Here is a 17,277-nt window from a genome sequence, read left to right as displayed (position 1 = left end):
TCTGTGTGTGTGTGTGTGTGTGAGGAGGAAAGAAACAAACTGAAGTACAGATTTAAGGTGTTTTTGTCAGCTGAGTATTTAAGCTTTTACTGCACATTTATTTCCTGTTTCATAGGTTTATTATAAGGTTTTTCATGTCTTTTAATCTAAATAAAAATGTTTTTGTAGATACACACACACACACACACACACACACACATATATATATATAATAACAATACGTATATATATATATATTGTTAATTAAAGTTTTTAATTCATTTATACATTACATTTCCTTTTGGCCTGATAAGTTGTCTTCTCTAATAACAATAATATATTAAAGTTAAAATGAAAAAAATACTATCAGATTTTTTTTTTAATGTGAATAAAACAGAATTTATATATAAACACCTTTTTCAAGTGTCCTGACTGTTTTAAACCAGTTTTCTCCACATATTGAAGTATTGTCATGTTTCCAGCCTCCCCTCTCCTGTCCTCTCCTCTCTGCTCTGTGTAAACAGCCTCTCCTGTCCTCTCCTCTCTGCTCTGTGTAAACGGCCTCTCCTGTCCTCTCCTCTCTGCTCTGTGTAAACAGCCTCTCCTGTCCTCTCCTCTCAGCTCTGTGTAAACAGCCTCTCCTCTCTGCTCTGTGTAAACGGCCTCTCCTGTCCTCTCCTCTCTGCTCTGTGTAAACGGCCTCTCCTCTCTGCTCTGTGTAAACGGCCTCTCCTGTCCTCTCCTCTCAGCTCTGTGTAAACAGCCTCTCCTGTCCTCTCCTCTCTGCTCTGTGTAAACGGCCTCTCCTGTCCTCTCCTCTCAGCTCTGTGTAAACAGCCTCTCCTGTCCTCTCCTCTCTGCTCTGTGTAAACGGCCTCTCCTGTCCTCTCCTCTCAGCTCTGTGTAAACAGCCTCTCTTGTCCTCTCCTCTCAGCTCTGTGTAAACAGCCTCTCTTGTCCTCTCCTCTCAGCTCTGTGTAAACAGCCTCTCTTGTCCTCTCTAATAGCAACATTTAACTTTTATAACAGAAACCTTTAGCATCAGTCAGTTTCAGCATCACAACTTTTCTCGTCTTTAATCTGGTTTTATTTCTGATGTTTCAGAAACCTGAACCTGCCGTTTGTTTTCTGTCTCTGTTGTTTATGCAGCGACTTTAAAATCTCCAGGAGCAAAATAATCCGCTGACAGAAACACAACGCCGCTGTCGCCGCGGGAGGCAGCTGCTGCCATGGCAACAGGAGGAGGAATCTGTTTCTGAGAGTTTCATGAGACGGGGGTCAGAGGTCAGACCTGAAACTGGTTCAACTGGTTCAACTGGTTTCACTGGACGAGTCTGAATACAAACAATAACTGCTCGTTATTATTCAGGGAGAATTAACTGACACGTCGGCTGTTATCTTAGATAAAATAAACAAAAAATATTCTATATAAATATGATGTAATTATTAAAATAATATATAATAATAGTAGCATAACAGTATATATTATCATGTAATAATTATATAATATATATCAAAATAATTATATTCTATATATTGATAATTGAATACATAATTCAACCAATAAAAAACTAAAAAATCATTAAGAATCGTTCATATAATAATTACAAAGTATAAAGAGATATTTTATTTATGTTTTAAAAATTTAAAATTATTTTTTTATTTTATTTTTTATTTTTATATGTATTTTATATTTATGACACAATTGGAATAATTTAAACAAATATTCTGGTTTTCTGACCAGACTTTTAGGGCTTTTATTGTGAAGGTCTGGTGTTTACAGTCAGCAGAGTCACACTGAGCTTTTATTGTGAAGGTCTGGTGTTTACAGTCACACTGAAATATATAGAAATATATTTAAAAAAATGTCACGAATCAACGAGTTACAGGGTTCTTTACTACATGTCCCATAATGCACCTTGGCAGGACACACAAATAATGTAAGCATTAAAAAATAACATTAGAATAAAAAATCAATGTAAGAATTTTAAAAAATATACACGTTAACATTAAAAAAATGACATAAAAATGTAAGAAAAAACCTTAGCATTAGAAAATTAAGTAAACATAAAAAAACAATCGTAACAGCATTAAAATAAGGAAACATTACAATAATAAAGAAATAAATGTTAGAATAAATAAATAAATAATCAAAAACTAAATTACATATAACAATGAAAAAGATAAATGAAATGTTGGCATAAAGAAATAAAGTAACTAGTAACTAGAAGATTAAAAAACAAAATATATCTTTAATAGATAAATACAATAATGTCAGCAAAAAAAAAGAAACTTCACAATAAAAAATTAAAGGTACTTTTAGAATAAATAGAGAAATGTTTTAAAAAAAGAAACAGTAGAGAAAGTTTCTGATTCATATTTAATATTTTATTCACGAAAACAAAAGGAAAAAGTCTGATGTCATTTTTTTCTGATTTATCAAGATAAAAATGTTGTTTTTTTTACTAAATTAATGTCAAACCTGCTTTTTTTCTGCCTCATTTTTCATATTTAAACATCAGTTGTTAATTTAACGGTTAAAAACAAAAAGATTCTTTCTTACCTTCATGTGACGCTTCCTGCTGCTCTAATGTCACACACTGCTCAATATTCAGCTCACACACACACACACACACACACACACACACACACACACACACACACACACACACACACACACACTCTGCAGGTTATTTTAAAGCTGCAGACGGACGACAGACAGAGAGACTCGTCCTCCTCACAGTGAACACACACACAAACACACAAACACACTGCTGTACGTGTGTGTGTTATAGTTCATTTAACGCCATCTGACAACACACACACACACACACACACACACACTGAGGTGTTAATAGGTGTTGATTGGACTCTTTCACAGTTAAAGTGAAACACAACGTGTGATTTGCTTCATAATAAAATCAAAATATAAATTATTTTCCTTCATTAAAAATCTGATCAAATATTTTCCTCTCATTTTAGTCAAAATATCTTCTTTTATTCACACATATTTTTTTATTTTTTTATTACGAGGAAAAACACGTAAAATTTGCTGTTTGTTGGGTTTTTTTCCAGTGCAGAGGAAAATGAAAGGATGTTATAGTCTAGAGTTCTGGTCCAGAGTTCTGGTCCAAAGTTCTGGTTTAGAGTTCTGATTTGGAGTTTTGGTTTAGAGTCCTGGTTGAGAGTTCTGGTCTATAGTTCTGGTCTATAGTTCTGGTTCAGAGTCCTGGTTCATGGTTCTGGTCTAGAGGTCTGGTTGGTGGATCTCCAGCTGTAATGGGATCTTTTGGAAGCTAAATGTTGGTCTGGGTGGTGGGACGCGTCTCAGACCTCGAAGCCTCTTTCTCTCTGACTCGTTTGCTCGTCTTTTACCCAGAATGCCGTGCTGTTTGTCCTGGATCTGATAATCCGATCAGATCTGCTCTGTCTAAACGTCTCTCAGATCCCAGCAGGCCGAGCGTGTCGGCGTCAGTCGCCGTCTGCTTTTGTAAGTGAATCTGACTTGAGATCAGTCGGCAGGCTGAGACTCGTCTGAACCTGAACCAGGTGTGTTCAGGTTCAGAGCCTGACAGGCGGAGCGTTGGGAAACAAGAACGCTCTGCAGAGGACACGTCCTGATAATCCGTCTGGTCCTCTGAGTCCAGATTCTGGACGGAAAGATCCAATTACAGCCGGAGATCCACCAACCAGAACACTGAACCAGAACACTTAAAGATAGAACTGTACAGCAGAACAATTATCCAGAACTCTAATCCAGAACTCTGAACCAGGACTCTGAACCAGAACGCTTAAAGCTAGAACTGTACAGCAGAACAATTATCCAGAACTCTAATCCAGAACTCTGAACCAGGAATCTGAACCAGAACATTTAGACCAGAACTCTGAACCAGAACTCTAAGCCAGAACTCTAATTCAGAACTCTGAGCCAGATCTCTGAACCAGAACTCTGAATCAGGACTCTAAACCAGAACTCTAAAGAAGAACACTTTAACTAGAATGCTAAATTGAAACACTAAACCTGATCTCTGAACTAGAACTCTAAACTAGATTTGTGAACCAGAACAGTTCTGATCCCAGAGGAGTTGGGGGTCTGTGTGCTCACAGCTGGTCGATGTGTTAATGTGTCATAACTCAGAAACTGTCACTTCCTGTGGGGGGCTTGATCCAGAGCCAATTATAACACCTCCTCCTCCTCCTCCCCTCCTCCTCCTCCTCCTCCCCTCCTCCTCCAGGACACTCAACACCAAAACAGCTCCATGAACTGATCAATAACCAGCAATCAGTCGATCAGTTATTCGTTGTTCCACCGGAGTCGTGACTTTAACAGGTTTCAGGAACTTCATCGGAGTTCTGGTCTAGAGTTCTGGTCTAGAGTTCTGGTTGGTGAATCTACAGCTGAAAATGTGACCACAGACACCCAAGTGGTGGGTTGTGGTTTGGAGGGTCTGGGTGGTTGTTCGGGGGTCTGGGTGGTGGTTTGAGGGTCTGGGTGGGGGTCTGGTTGGTGTTGGTCTGGGGGTCTGGGTGGTGGTGGTTTGGGGGTCTGGGTGGTGGTGGTTTGGGTGGTGGTCTGGGTGGTGGTCTGGGGGTCTGCGTGGTGTTGGTTTGGGGGTCTGAGTGGGGGTCTGGGTGGTGGTGGTTTGGGTGGTGGTCTGGGTGGTGGTCTGGGGGTCTGGGTGGTGTTGGTTTGGGGGTCTGAGTGGTGGTCTAGGTGGTGGTGGTTTGGGGGTCTGGGTGGTGGTCTGGGGGTCTGAGTGGTGGTCTAGGTGGTGGTGGTTTGGGGGTCTGGGTGGTGGTTTGGGGGTCTGGGTGGTGGTCTGGGGGTCTGGGTGGTGGTCTGGGTGGTGGTCTGGGGGTCTGGGTGGTGGTCTGGGTGGTGGTCTGGTGGTCTGGGTGGTGGTCTGGGGGTCTGGGTGTTGAGCGGTTGATGAGGGTCTAACCTGCAGGATGAAGTGGATCAGGAGCAGCTGAGAGATTCCTGAATGTTTAACCACCTGCCGTTTATACAGAGACCAGGGGGGGGGGGGGGGTCCACAGCAGCTGAGGACCCCCAACACACACACACACACACACACACACACACACACACACACACACACACACACAGGAGTCACCTTTCCTTTATTTCTTCCTTTGTTCTTTTTCATCCTTCCCTCCCTCCTCCCCTCCTTTTTTTTTACTTTCTACCTCTTTATTTCCTTCCTCCTCAAAAGTAACCTCCTTCCTTCCTTCCTGCTTATCTCCTTCCCTACCTACCATGTTGCTTCCCTACCTCCTTCTTTCCTTCCTTCTCTTCCTCCTTCTTTCTTTCCTTCTTTCCTTCTTTCCTTCCTTCCATTCAGATGAACACTGTTCATGACCTTTGAGACAAGAAGAGGAGACGAGGAGAGGACACTAGGGGAGGAGACAAGGAGAGGAGAGGAGACGAGGAGAGGAGTTGAGGAGACGAGACGAGGACAGAAGACGAGGGAGAGAGGAGACGAGGGGAGGGGACGAGGAGAGGAGAGGAGACGAGGAGAGGAGATGAGGAGAGGAAGCGAGGAGAGGAGATGAGGAGAGGAGACAAGGAGAGGAGATGAGGAGAGGAGTCAAGGAGAGGAGATGAGGAGGGGAGACGAAACGAGCAGAGGAGACAAGGGGAGGAGATGAGGAGACGAGACAAGACGAGGGGTCGAGGAGAGGAGACAAGGAGAGGAGACGAGGAGAGGAGACGAGGAGAGGAGACGAGGAGAGGAGATGAGGAGAGGAGACGAGGAGTGTAACAGTATTTAACAACAGAATTATTATCGACATCATTGATCCGTATCGATCAGCTCTGAGGAGTCTGGAACTCTTTCTCTCAGAGTTTGTTTTGCAGCTTTTTAATTCTGGTTTTGAAACGCGTCAGAGAGACACGAGCAGCTGCCGAGACTCAAACCAGTGACATGTCCTCCATACCTCCCATTACTCCCATTACTCCCATTACTCCCATTACTCCCATAGCTCCCATATCAGAGGACAGAGGGGGGATCTGCATTGTTGTGGAGCAGCTGGACATTGTCTTCGTCTTTCCGCTCTGCAGGGAGACGATAATCTGCTCAACAGCTGTGTGTGTGTGCGTGTGTGTGCGTGTGTGTGCGTGTGTGTGCGTGTGTGTGTGTGTGTGTGTGTGTGTGTGTGTGTGTGTGAAGACAGGGTGGACAGACGGGTCATTGTGTCTCAGGTGGTCCCCCACACAGATCTCCCATCATGCACCACGTGAACAAACTGTGACCTCTGAGTCTGAAGCAGTTTAAAGGACAGTATAGAGGTTAGGGGAGGGTTTTATTTGATTTCTATTGTTTTGTTTTATTTACTTTTTTAAAGAACTCTCTGTTCTCCGTCCTCAGTCAGTCACTTCTGGTGTATTGACACATGAAACCTCAGTGTCTCTATCAGCGTTTTGGTGTAAACACAAAGACTGAAACTGTCTGTGGACACTGTAAACAGCCTGCAGACACACCTGAGGGACTCTAACACACAAGCCACCTGCAGACAGACACCGCAAACCTGCACACTGAACTGACAGGCCTGACAGAATAACCCACCTGCAGGCAAAACTGAGGGGTTCTTACACATAGACCACCTGCAGGCAAAACTGAGGGGTTCCAACACAAAAAAAATCACCTGCAGACAAAACTGAGGGATTCCAAAACTAAAAACCACCTGTGGAAGAAACTAGGAGACATTGAGACACAAACTGCTTGCAGACAAAATGGAAGGATTAAAAAACAACAAACCACCTGTAGACAGAACTGAGGGACCCGCCGCAAAAAAAACAGCAGTAGACAAAATTGAGGGACTCAACTCACCTATACACCTGCAGACACAAATGAGGGATAAAGATGAAACAAAACAAAACACCTGCAGACAAAACTGAGGTACCCTAACACAACAAATCACCTGTAGACAGAACTGAGGGACATTGAGACACAATCTGCTTGCAGACAAAATGGCTGGACTCAAAAACAACAAACCATCTGCAGACCAAACTGAGGGATGCACCACAAAAAAAGGCAGTAAACAAAATTCAAGGCCTCGAATCACCTATACACCTGTAGACAGTAATGAGGGGAAAACCATCTACAGACAAAACTGAGGGCTTACTACATAACAAACCAACTGCAGACAAAACTGAGGGACCCACTACAAAAAAAACAGTCAACAAAATTCAGGGACTCAGCTCACCTATACACCTGCAGACAGTAATGGGAGGAAACCACCTGCAGACAAAACTGAGGGCTTCCAACATAACAAACCACCTGCAGACAAACCTGAGGGACCCACCACAAAAACACCTGCAGACAAAAGTGAGGTGTTCTGACACAACAAACCACCTGCAGACCAAACTGAGGAATTCCAAAACTACAATAACCTGCAGACAAAACTCAGGGATTTTCTGTGTATCAATAAATACAACATGAAAGCCTGCAGTTTTTCTGAAATACTACAGAAATAAACCCACAATACTGCAGAGTTCAGCTCAGATGTGTTCAGACATTAAACACACACACACACACACACACACACACACACACACACACACACACACACACACAGTCTCTCTGTAGTCTTGACCTTGCTGCCATCTACTGACTGTGTCTCTGTCTGTCTGTGAGACATTTTAACTTTTTAAATTATTTTTTTTTTACACAAAACTGAGGGACCCTGAAACCTTTGTTATTCTGTTAATAAAACATTTCTTGAATACACTGAAAATTGTAGAGAGCTTGGTTGGTTGGGTTTTAACCCTCTGAAAAACCCTCTAACAATATTTTCTTTAAAAAAAATTGTCAAAAATCCACCATTTATCATAGAAATAAACTGTAAAAACAGATGTTATCGTCAGAGATTGAACTTCCAGACAGTCCTTGAACAGATCATCAGTTAGGAAAGTTTCTGTCATAAAAAGTGACCAAAACTTGTATAAATACTATATATATATATATATATATATATATATATATATATATATATACATATATATATATATATATATACATATATATATATATATAAATATATATATATATATATACCAGTTTTACTGTGGGGCCCAGGAGGGGCCAGTTTATATTACAGATTATATTTCAGCATTCAAAACCTTTATTTTATCTTATTTAATAATCTCATTTAAGTTTATTTGGAAGATACTAAAACATTGATTTAAACAATGAGACGAACCAACAATAACAAATATTTTTGTATGACAATGACAATTACTTTTGTTTTTATTTTGAAAGTGCTGTACAGTGAGAATAATCTTACACTATATATATATATATATATATATATATATATATATATATATATATATATACCAATGAAAATCACCTGTTTTCTACCTGAGCCTACCTTATCTCCGTCGTTCATTGTGGTCGCAGTTTCTGTTCTTCTTCCAAACCAAATATTTATTTTATCAAACTTCCGCAAAGTGACGACAACAACAGCATCCCGACGAACAGCCAATCAGCTTACAGCGGGTCACGTGACATTAAAGTTTGAACGTAAAAGTAATTTAAAAACATTTAAAACTGTTGATATGTGATAAATAACAGCCGCATGTTTATTTTATTAATTCATCCAGAATTATATTAATTTAATTTAATTACCTCACTGGTCTGCAGGTGATTTCTTCATTTATTGTTTATAAAAAAAAAAAAAATAAAAAAAAACTTTTCTCAGACATTACAGGTTTATAATACGTCATCAGTCCATGAAACATTTTTGTTTGAAACAAAATAGGTTTTTAATTGCCTTCTCATTCTATGGGATTTTATTAAGATTTATTAAAATATAGATTCTTAATCAAATAATTAAATAAAAGGGGGAAAAAGTCCACTCAGCTCTTCTTATGGATTTGGAAATTTCCCCCAAATAAAATAAATTGTAGAGAAAAAATATTATCTTTATCCTTTCCATTGTTTTCAGAACAGTTTGCTCTGTCCTTTTTTTTAAATTTTTTTTATTGTTGAACATCTCCCAAAATTTTTTGGAAACTTTATTTTATTATATTTATGGTTTTGCTTTTGCTTTTTATTTATTGTTTTACATGTAATTCGACTTTTTCCACTCAATTTTATTTTATTAAAAAAGATAAAGGATACAAAATTCATGTACATTTATAACATTTTATAACAAAAAAGAAATCTGATAAATAAGAAGAGAGACACTGAAAATATTAATTTGTGTCCTTTTTAGTGTTATAAAAGTATAGTTTTAATTTATTCTTATGCTGATCAATATTTAGTTTTAATCATAAAACGTTACAAATAAAATGAAAAGATTAAAGATAAATATATAAGTTCTATCCATATTTTTTTTCCTGTAAATTAATTTTAGAAGTATATGTTTTTATAGAGCATAACTTTTTATTCATCTTACAATTAGATATTTAATAATATAAAATATGATTATAATTAATCTAAGAAAATAAAATAAAAATCAAAGAGTTCGTTTCTGTTTACGTGTTACAGGAAGAAAAACAGGAGAAGATTGAAGATAAAGATATAATTTATATGCATAAAAAAATCAATTTCTATAAATTAATCTAAGAAACATATGTTTTTATAAAGTATAACATTATTCATCTCATAATCAGATATTTAATAATATAAAAGGTAATTATAATTACTCTAATAAAATTAGATAAATATCAAAGAGTTTTTTTCTGTTTCCGTGTTACAGGAAGAAAAAACAGGATTCAAAGAAATCCTTTTCATATATTTTATCTTTTATAAAATGTTTTTGTACCTGTAGCTCACGCACAGATTAAGGTGTGTGACGTCAGCGCGCAAGACGTGTGAGGGAGGGGGGGGTGAGGGGGGATCGGGATTCCTAAGGATTACCCGTCATGCCCCGCGGGTAAAGATGGCGACAGCAGAGCAGGGCAGCAGATCAACTTTATCCGAGCGGCTCTGAGTGGATTTTCTTCCGTCGGTCGGAGCTTCTCAGCCGGCCGCTTCTCCTCCCTCCGCCCGCTGCTGCCGCCTCCCGGCTCCGGAGCTCCCGCTCAGCCGGACCTCAGCGCTCCTCCCCGGCCTCGGATCGGTCCGGAGCCCCCCTCCCTCCCTGCTCGCCCCGCCGGAGGAGCAGACCGGAGCTCGGGCTAAAGTTTCCTCTCCTCCCCGCCCTCCGGGACTTGTTTGTGGAGCTCACCGGGACCGAGCCGCGCTCTCCGGCCTCACAGGTAAGCTCCGACCCGGGGTAGCTGCGGCTCGGGAGGGGTGTGTTCGGTGTCGGTCGGTGTGTGACAGTTTGGGTGGTGAACTGGGCCACAGTCAGACCCGCAGCAGGGCAGAGCGGCTCTGTCTCGGTCTGTACCGGGCCTGGCGGAGGGAGGGTGGTGCCGGGGCGGTGGTCGGGCCCGGTCCGGCCCGGTGACAGGCGGACCGAGTCCCGCTGTGATGGTGATCAGACAGCGCTGAGGGCTGCGCGTCACAGCGGACCTGAATCATTCAGGGTGCGCGTGTCCGTCTGTGCGCGTGTCCGTGTGTTACACAGGCTCCTGCAGAACACCTGTCCATCACACACACACACACACACACACACACACACACACACAGATACACATACACACACACACACACACACACACACCTGCAGAGCCAGACAGCCAATCACAGGCCGGATTACTTACTGAGCAAAGTGACCAACTTCTGAGGGGCCCTCAGGGGCCCTCAGAACCTCAGACCCCTAAAGCCTGAAGGGCCCCTCAGATCACCCAGTATCTCAGAACCTTGGGGGTTTAAGCCCCTTGGGATCCTTGGGGGGCCCCTCAGACCCTCAGGGGCCCTCAGATCACCCAGTGTCTCAGAACCTTCGGGGTCTAAGCCCTTTTGGGACCCTTTAGGGCACTCGGACCCTAAAATCCTCAGGGGCCCACAGATCTGCACACTCTAAAGTCTTAAGGGCCCCTCAGATCACCCAACCCTAAGTTCCTCAGACCCTCAAGGGCCGTGAAACCCTTAGGAACCCTTTAAAACTTCAGACTCTCAGGGGCCCCAGAACCTTATTACCCTTAGGGGCCCTAAAATGTCAGACTCTCCAGGGCCCCTAGATCCTCAGATGCTCAGGGGCCTCAGATTCTCTTCCTGTCAGGTGTTTATAACTGAACTGGAGCTGCTGATGTTGTTTTTATATTTTTTAAAAAGATGTTTCTCTGCAGGAATCCCGTCACAGTATCTTCTTCTTCCTTTTTATCTTAAATCTGACTCAACTTATGAAACATCTGCACACATTAAAGTCTCGTTAATTAGCAGAAGCTAAAAATATTCCACCTTAAAGTCATCAGGAAGAGATTTATCGAATATTCACATTAGAGTTGAGGAGTTGCGAATCATTAAATCAAAGTGTTTCGTTAATGAAATGCCGTAGAGAAGGTTTTTCAGATTAAAGGGATCAGGTGTTTTCAGTAGTGAGTTAAGGGTTAACGATCCCGAGGCCCCGGGGCCCGATCCACCAAACCCAAAACACACAAGCTGCGACTCGTAGCGTGACATCATTTTCTCTCATTTTACTTTTAATGCAGCGAAAGAAAGAGACAGGAAGTCATGTTCACACCTTCAGTCTTTAAAGGCCCTTTCAAATTAAGGGTCTGGGCTTTCAGATTAAGAGTCTCAAGTGATTTTAATTAATTAATTCACCCATTTATTTATTTATTTGTTTGTAGATCTACTGAACAAAGATTTTTTTCTTCAGTCTGTAAGAAAATATTAAGATTTCCCTTCTTCTGATTGGTCGACAGGTCAGATCTCAGAGCTCACCTGTCCTCAGGTACCTGACCTCTGACCTCTGCTGACACGGTTCTGGACTCTGACCTCAAACAGCCTGAACACGTGGAATGTTTCCAGATATTTCACAGTAAAATATGTTTATTTGTATGTTTTAAATGTGCAACTTCAGGTGACAAAAGGTGTTTTCAGGTGATGTTTTCTGTCCCAAACCTGCAAAACTTAAATAAAAACATTCATTTGAGTTCAGATGGAATAAATAAAAGAAAACTCTGACTCCAGATGTGATCCGAAAGTTCGACCTTTTAAGAACTACAGAGTTTAATTTAATGTCAGTGAACTCACCGCCTCGTGTTGATGTTCATCTGACCCCCACTCAGGTCAGGGGTCAAAGGTCAGCCGTCTCTGTTGTGTTTAGTTTCCTCTGGAGCTCCTCGGCAACAAATCACTGTTAAATGTCACTTTAAATGTCAGACCTGTGTGTGTGTGTGTGTGTGTGTGTTCAGGTGTGATCTCGGCTCAGCAGTGAGTCTGTCAGCTCTTATTTATTCTCCGTGTCAGAAATATGTCGAATTTCTTTATTTTCTCTCCAGAGAAGCTGTAAACAGTTTCCTCTCAGTTCTGTCTCACTTCCTGTCTGTGTGTCATTGTTTCCTCCTGCGGACATAAAACTTTAAAAGCAGAAATAATCATATATAAATATGAACAGCTGCTCACTGAAGTTTTCATCAAACAAACAGAAGGAAATAATGACTTTGTGAGGGATTATTTTCAGCGGCGGATTAATCCACATTTGGTGCTGTAGAAAGTACTTGTGGCAGCAGAGGACTTGTTTTGTTCCAGTCCACCAACCAGGGGCCTTGTTTCGGACCGGTCCGCAAACCGGAGGCCTTGTTTCGGACCTGTCTGCCTACCGGAGGTCGCGTTTCTGACCGGTCCGCCAAACCGGGGGCCTTGTTTCTGGCCGGTCCGCCAACCGGAGGCTGTGTTTCGACCCGCCTGCCAACCGCAGGCCGCATTTCGGGCCAATCCGCCAACCGGAGGCCTTGTTTCTGACCCGTCCGCCTTCCGGAGGTCGCGTTTCTGACCAGAACGCCAAACCGGAGGCCTTGTTTCTGGCCGGTCCGCCAAACCATAGGCCTTGTTTCTGGCCGGTCCGCCTACTGGAGGACGCATTTCTGACCGGTCTGCCAACCGGAGGCCTTGTTTCCGACCCACCCGCCAACCGCAGGCCGTGTGAGGGAATGAGACCTGTCCACCAACATGAGAACAGGTTTCGGACCTTTCCAGCGACTGAATGCAGAATGTGCTGCACAGAGACGACATTTGTTGCTTGAACTACTTGATTTTTTTTTATAATGTGACCATTTTAAAAAATCAGTCAATCTTGACCTTTTAATATGTGGGACTGAATCAGGACTGCTGTGTGTGTGTGTGTGTGTGTGTGTGTGTGTGTGTGTGTGTGTGTGTGTCTCAGCATGAATGTCATTATAATTAATGTTGGAGTTAAATGAAAGTGATCGTGACGCATGTGTTGGTATTTGAAAACGTCTCGTATTAATATGATATTGATCTCGCTCTCAGCGCTCTGACTCCTATAGAGCTGTACTGCTCTGTTGCTAGGCAACAGCCTGAGTCTGTGTTTTCTCTGTGATGTCAGCAAACGGTGACAGGAAGTGAGGTCAGAGTCACTGTGAGGGAATGAGATGTTGACTGATGGTGGTGACACGGCTGGTTAAAAATAACTGACCGGTCTGCTGTCTGCTGGACTGGTCTCTGCTGGACTGGTCTTTGATGGACTGGTCTCTGATGGACTGGTCTCTGCTGACCTGCACCCTGCTGGTCTGGTCTCTGCTGGACTGGATTCTGCTGACCTGCAGTCTGCTGGTCTGGTCTCTGCAGTTCTGGTCTCTGCTGGTCTAGTTTTATGAGTAAAATATTTCCGCACAGCTGATGTGTTTCAAACGTGTTCAGACAGAATTCACAGCTGATGGAGAGACACCATCTGTCCCTGTGTGTGTGTGTGTGTGTGTGTGTGTGTGTGTGTGTGTGTGCCGCAGAGGGAATGTGAGCTGCGTGTCGCGCCGTGTTCACCTGCTCAGGTGTGTTTCCGTCTCTGATGAGGCTCGTTTGGTTTCATGTTCAGTCGAGTCACCGGATCGTCTGATCACTGAGAACACGCCGTCCTGCTGCGGAAGACGCCGCTCGTCCCGATCAATAACGTGTTCAACTTCACCGTGAGGACAGTGAACGCACCACGACAGACGGTCTGACCCAGAAGTTAAACAGCTCAAAGTTTCATCCTGCTTGCTGTTTTCTGACTATTTTCACTGTGTAGTTTTATCTGTTATCATTGGCCTGTTTTTTCTCCTTTTATTTTTATTTATTTGCTATGTAAAGCACTTTAACTGTGTTTTGAAAGATGCTATATAAATACATTTAATATTATTATTATTAATAATAATATATTTCCATGTGTAAAAGACATTAATCTCTGTTGGTTGCCAGGTGAAAAGAGAAGGCGTTAGTTTATTTAGTCCTGTCACGATAATTATTATATTGACTTATTGTTCCATGTATAAAAATCGACACAACCGTTTTTTTCTGGACTCAATATATTGACTTTTTGTGTTGTGTTTAAAGTAAAGCTGCAAATGTTTGACAGGCAGTACGAGTTGCTGAAACAAAAACTATATTTCCCAAGCAGCCATTCCAGCTGTTTACATGTTATTTTAATAATAAAAGAATATAATACATAACGATTATCTCAGTGCAATGTTTTGTTAACAGAGCCTGAAAGTCTATTTTATTTGTTTTGGTTGTTTATTTATGTATGTTTTATTTATCTAGGATATTTTTCTTCTTTTCCACATTTCAATTCCAATATTTAATATTCTCAAGATTTAAAATTCATTGTTGTGGAAAAGGATGAATTATTATGCTCTTATATTGTTATAAAACTAAAAAAAACATTGATACAACGATACTATCGTTTATCAGGATAATTTCTGGGAAAATATATCAGCCTAAAAAAATGTGATATCGTGACAGTTTATTATGATTTTCCTTCACAGGAAATGTGTTGAATATATTTGAACAAAATATTAAATATAAATTAGTTTGCAGGAGGTTGTGGCAGTGCACTAACGCCCATCTTAATTATTTGTATCAATTATTTAAAATAAAATAAAATGCATCTTTTTTTGACTTACATTATTTTCTTTTATATCCAAATTTATATATTTATTTCATTTATTTACCTTTCTTTCTTTTTTTAAATTGTATTCAGTAAAAATATATTCCAAGGTGAATAAATGTTGGTAAAGAGCAGTGGGAGCGTCCTGCAGCAGGAACACAGTGAGGACGTGCAGCTGACGGCGAGCCGGTGACGAGCGCTTTATGTTCTCATCTATATTTTATTGAAGTGCAGCCGGCTCGTTGTGTGTCTGCTTCAGCGGAGCACAACTCTTCCTGTCTGCAGCGCTGAGTCAGCACAGGCCAGCTGAAGACTCAGACCCACATCCCCGAGCCTCAGACCTGGTCCACAGGTCCACAGGTCCACTATCAGGGAGGAGACAGAGGGAAAAGAAAGGGGATGAGCAGGAAGTAACAGAAAGAGGCAGCATGCAGGAAAATGAAAGGATGCAGGAGGAAGAGAAGGAAGTGGAGCACATGAAGTCATCGAGGTGGAAGGGAAGGAAACAAAAGGACGACCTGAAGGAAACAGGAGGCAGTGAGGGAGAAGAGGGGTGGTGAAGGACAGAGGGGACAGAGGGGAGGACACAAGGAGGTGGTGAAGGGAGCGAGGAGAAGGAATGAGGAGACAGTGAAGGGAGGATGGAGGAAGTGAAGGGACCAAGGAGAGGGAACGAGGAGGTAGTGAAGCGAACAAGGACGCAGTGAAGGGAGCATGAAGAGGGAACGAGGAGGCGGTGAAGGAAACGAGTCATTGAAGGGAGCATGAAGAGGGAACAAGGAGGCAGTGAAGGGAGCATGGAGAGGGAACAAGGAGGCAGTGAAGGGAACATGGAGACAGTGAAGGGAGCATCGAAAGGGAAAGAGGAGGCGGCGAAGGAAACAAGGAGGTGGTGGAGGGAACATGAAGAGGGAACGAGGAGACAGTGAAGGGAGCATGGAGACAGTGAAGGGAGCATGAAGAGGGAAGAAGGAGGGAGTGAAGGGAGCATGAAGAGGGAACGAGGAAACAGTGAAGGGAACATAGAGGCAGTGAGGGAGAAGAGGGGTGGTGAAGGACAGAGGGGACAGAGGGGAGGACACAAGGAGGTGGTGAATGGAGCAAGGAGAAGGAATGAGGAGACAATGAAGGGAGGATGGAGGAGGTGAAGGGAGCAAGGAGAGGGAACGAGGAGGTAGTGAAGCGAACAAGGATGCAGTGAAGGGAGCATGAAGAGGGAACGAGGAGGTGGTGAAGGAAACGAGTCGTTGAAGGGAGCATGAAGAGGGAACAAGGAGGCAGTAAAGGAAACGAGTCGTTGAAGGGAGCATGAAGAGGGAACAAGGAGGCAGTAAAGGAAACAAGTCATTGAAGGGAGCATGAAGAGGGAACGAGGAGGCAGTGAAGGAAACGAGGTGGTGGAGGGAACATGAAGAGGGAACGAGGAGACGGTGAAGGGAGCATGGAGACAGTGAAGGGAGCATGAAGAGGGAACAAGGAGACAGTGAAGGGAACAAGGAGGCAGTGAAGGGAGCATGAAGAGGGAAGAAGGAGGGAGTGAAGGGAGCATGAAGAGGGAACGAGAAAACAGTGAAGGGAACATGGAGGCAGTGAAGGGAGCATAGAGAGGGGAACGAGGAGGCAGTAAAGGAAACGAGTCGTTTAAGGGAGCGTGAAAAGGGAACGAGGAGGCAGTGAAGGGAGCATGGAGAGGAAACGAGGAGGCAGTGAAGGAAACAAGGAGTCGTTTAAGGGAGCGTGAAAAGGGAATGAGGAGGCAGTGAAGGGAATGAGCAGGAAGAGATGAAAGGGAAACTTCCTGAAGGTCAGTGAACGCCTCGCTCTTGATTTCAGAAACACAAATGTTCATGTTTTATTCATGTTGGACAGAAGAGACGTCTGCGTGTCCTTGACTCGTCCTCTGTGTCTCATGTCTCACTTTCAACACGTTCATTATCATTTCTGGTGAACCTCCTGCAGCGCTCTGAGGACACTGAGACGCTCTGAGGACACTGAGACGCTCTGAGGACACAGAGACGCTCTGAGGACACAGAGACGCTCCGAGTTTTGTCCCAGAATGCATCTGGAGCGATAAACATTCAGATATCAATCTGTGTGGGAGAGGAAACGGAAATACCAAACAGGCCGCGTTCCATTCTGATAATAAACTTCCTGTTGACGGTCTGGTCCCTGGAACATGTCTCCCAGGAGACACGGAGATATGGAGACATGTGGGCCACGGAGGAGACAAGGAGACAGAGTCAGGGACTAGGAGACAGAGAACTGACACAAAGTGGAGACGGAGTTGGGGACTATGAGTCGGAGACTAGGAGTCAGAGTCGGACACCAGGAGAAAGAGACTAGGAGACG

The 17,277-nt window shown here is 42.8% G+C and overlaps 1 protein-coding gene across 1 annotated transcript in view; it reads left to right on the top strand.

The window, feature by feature from the left end:
- The first annotated feature begins 9,854 nt into the window (after positions 1-9,854).
- tjap1 (tight junction associated protein 1 (peripheral)) overlaps positions 9,855-17,277 on the top strand; it is a 31,722-nt gene continuing 24,299 nt past the window's right edge. The window contains exon 1 of the mRNA XM_059323939.1: positions 9,855-10,189. The gene's annotated coding sequence lies outside the window, so the exon portion shown is untranslated. The remainder of the gene's footprint in view (positions 10,190-17,277) is intronic.

The sequence above is a fragment of the Centropristis striata genome, chromosome 20 (assembly GCF_030273125.1).
Source record: "Centropristis striata isolate RG_2023a ecotype Rhode Island chromosome 20, C.striata_1.0, whole genome shotgun sequence".
Classification (NCBI taxonomy): domain Eukaryota; kingdom Metazoa; phylum Chordata; class Actinopteri; order Perciformes; family Serranidae; genus Centropristis; species Centropristis striata.
Note: the sequence above shows the minus strand (reverse complement) of the source record. Positions and strands in the feature narration are given on the sequence as shown.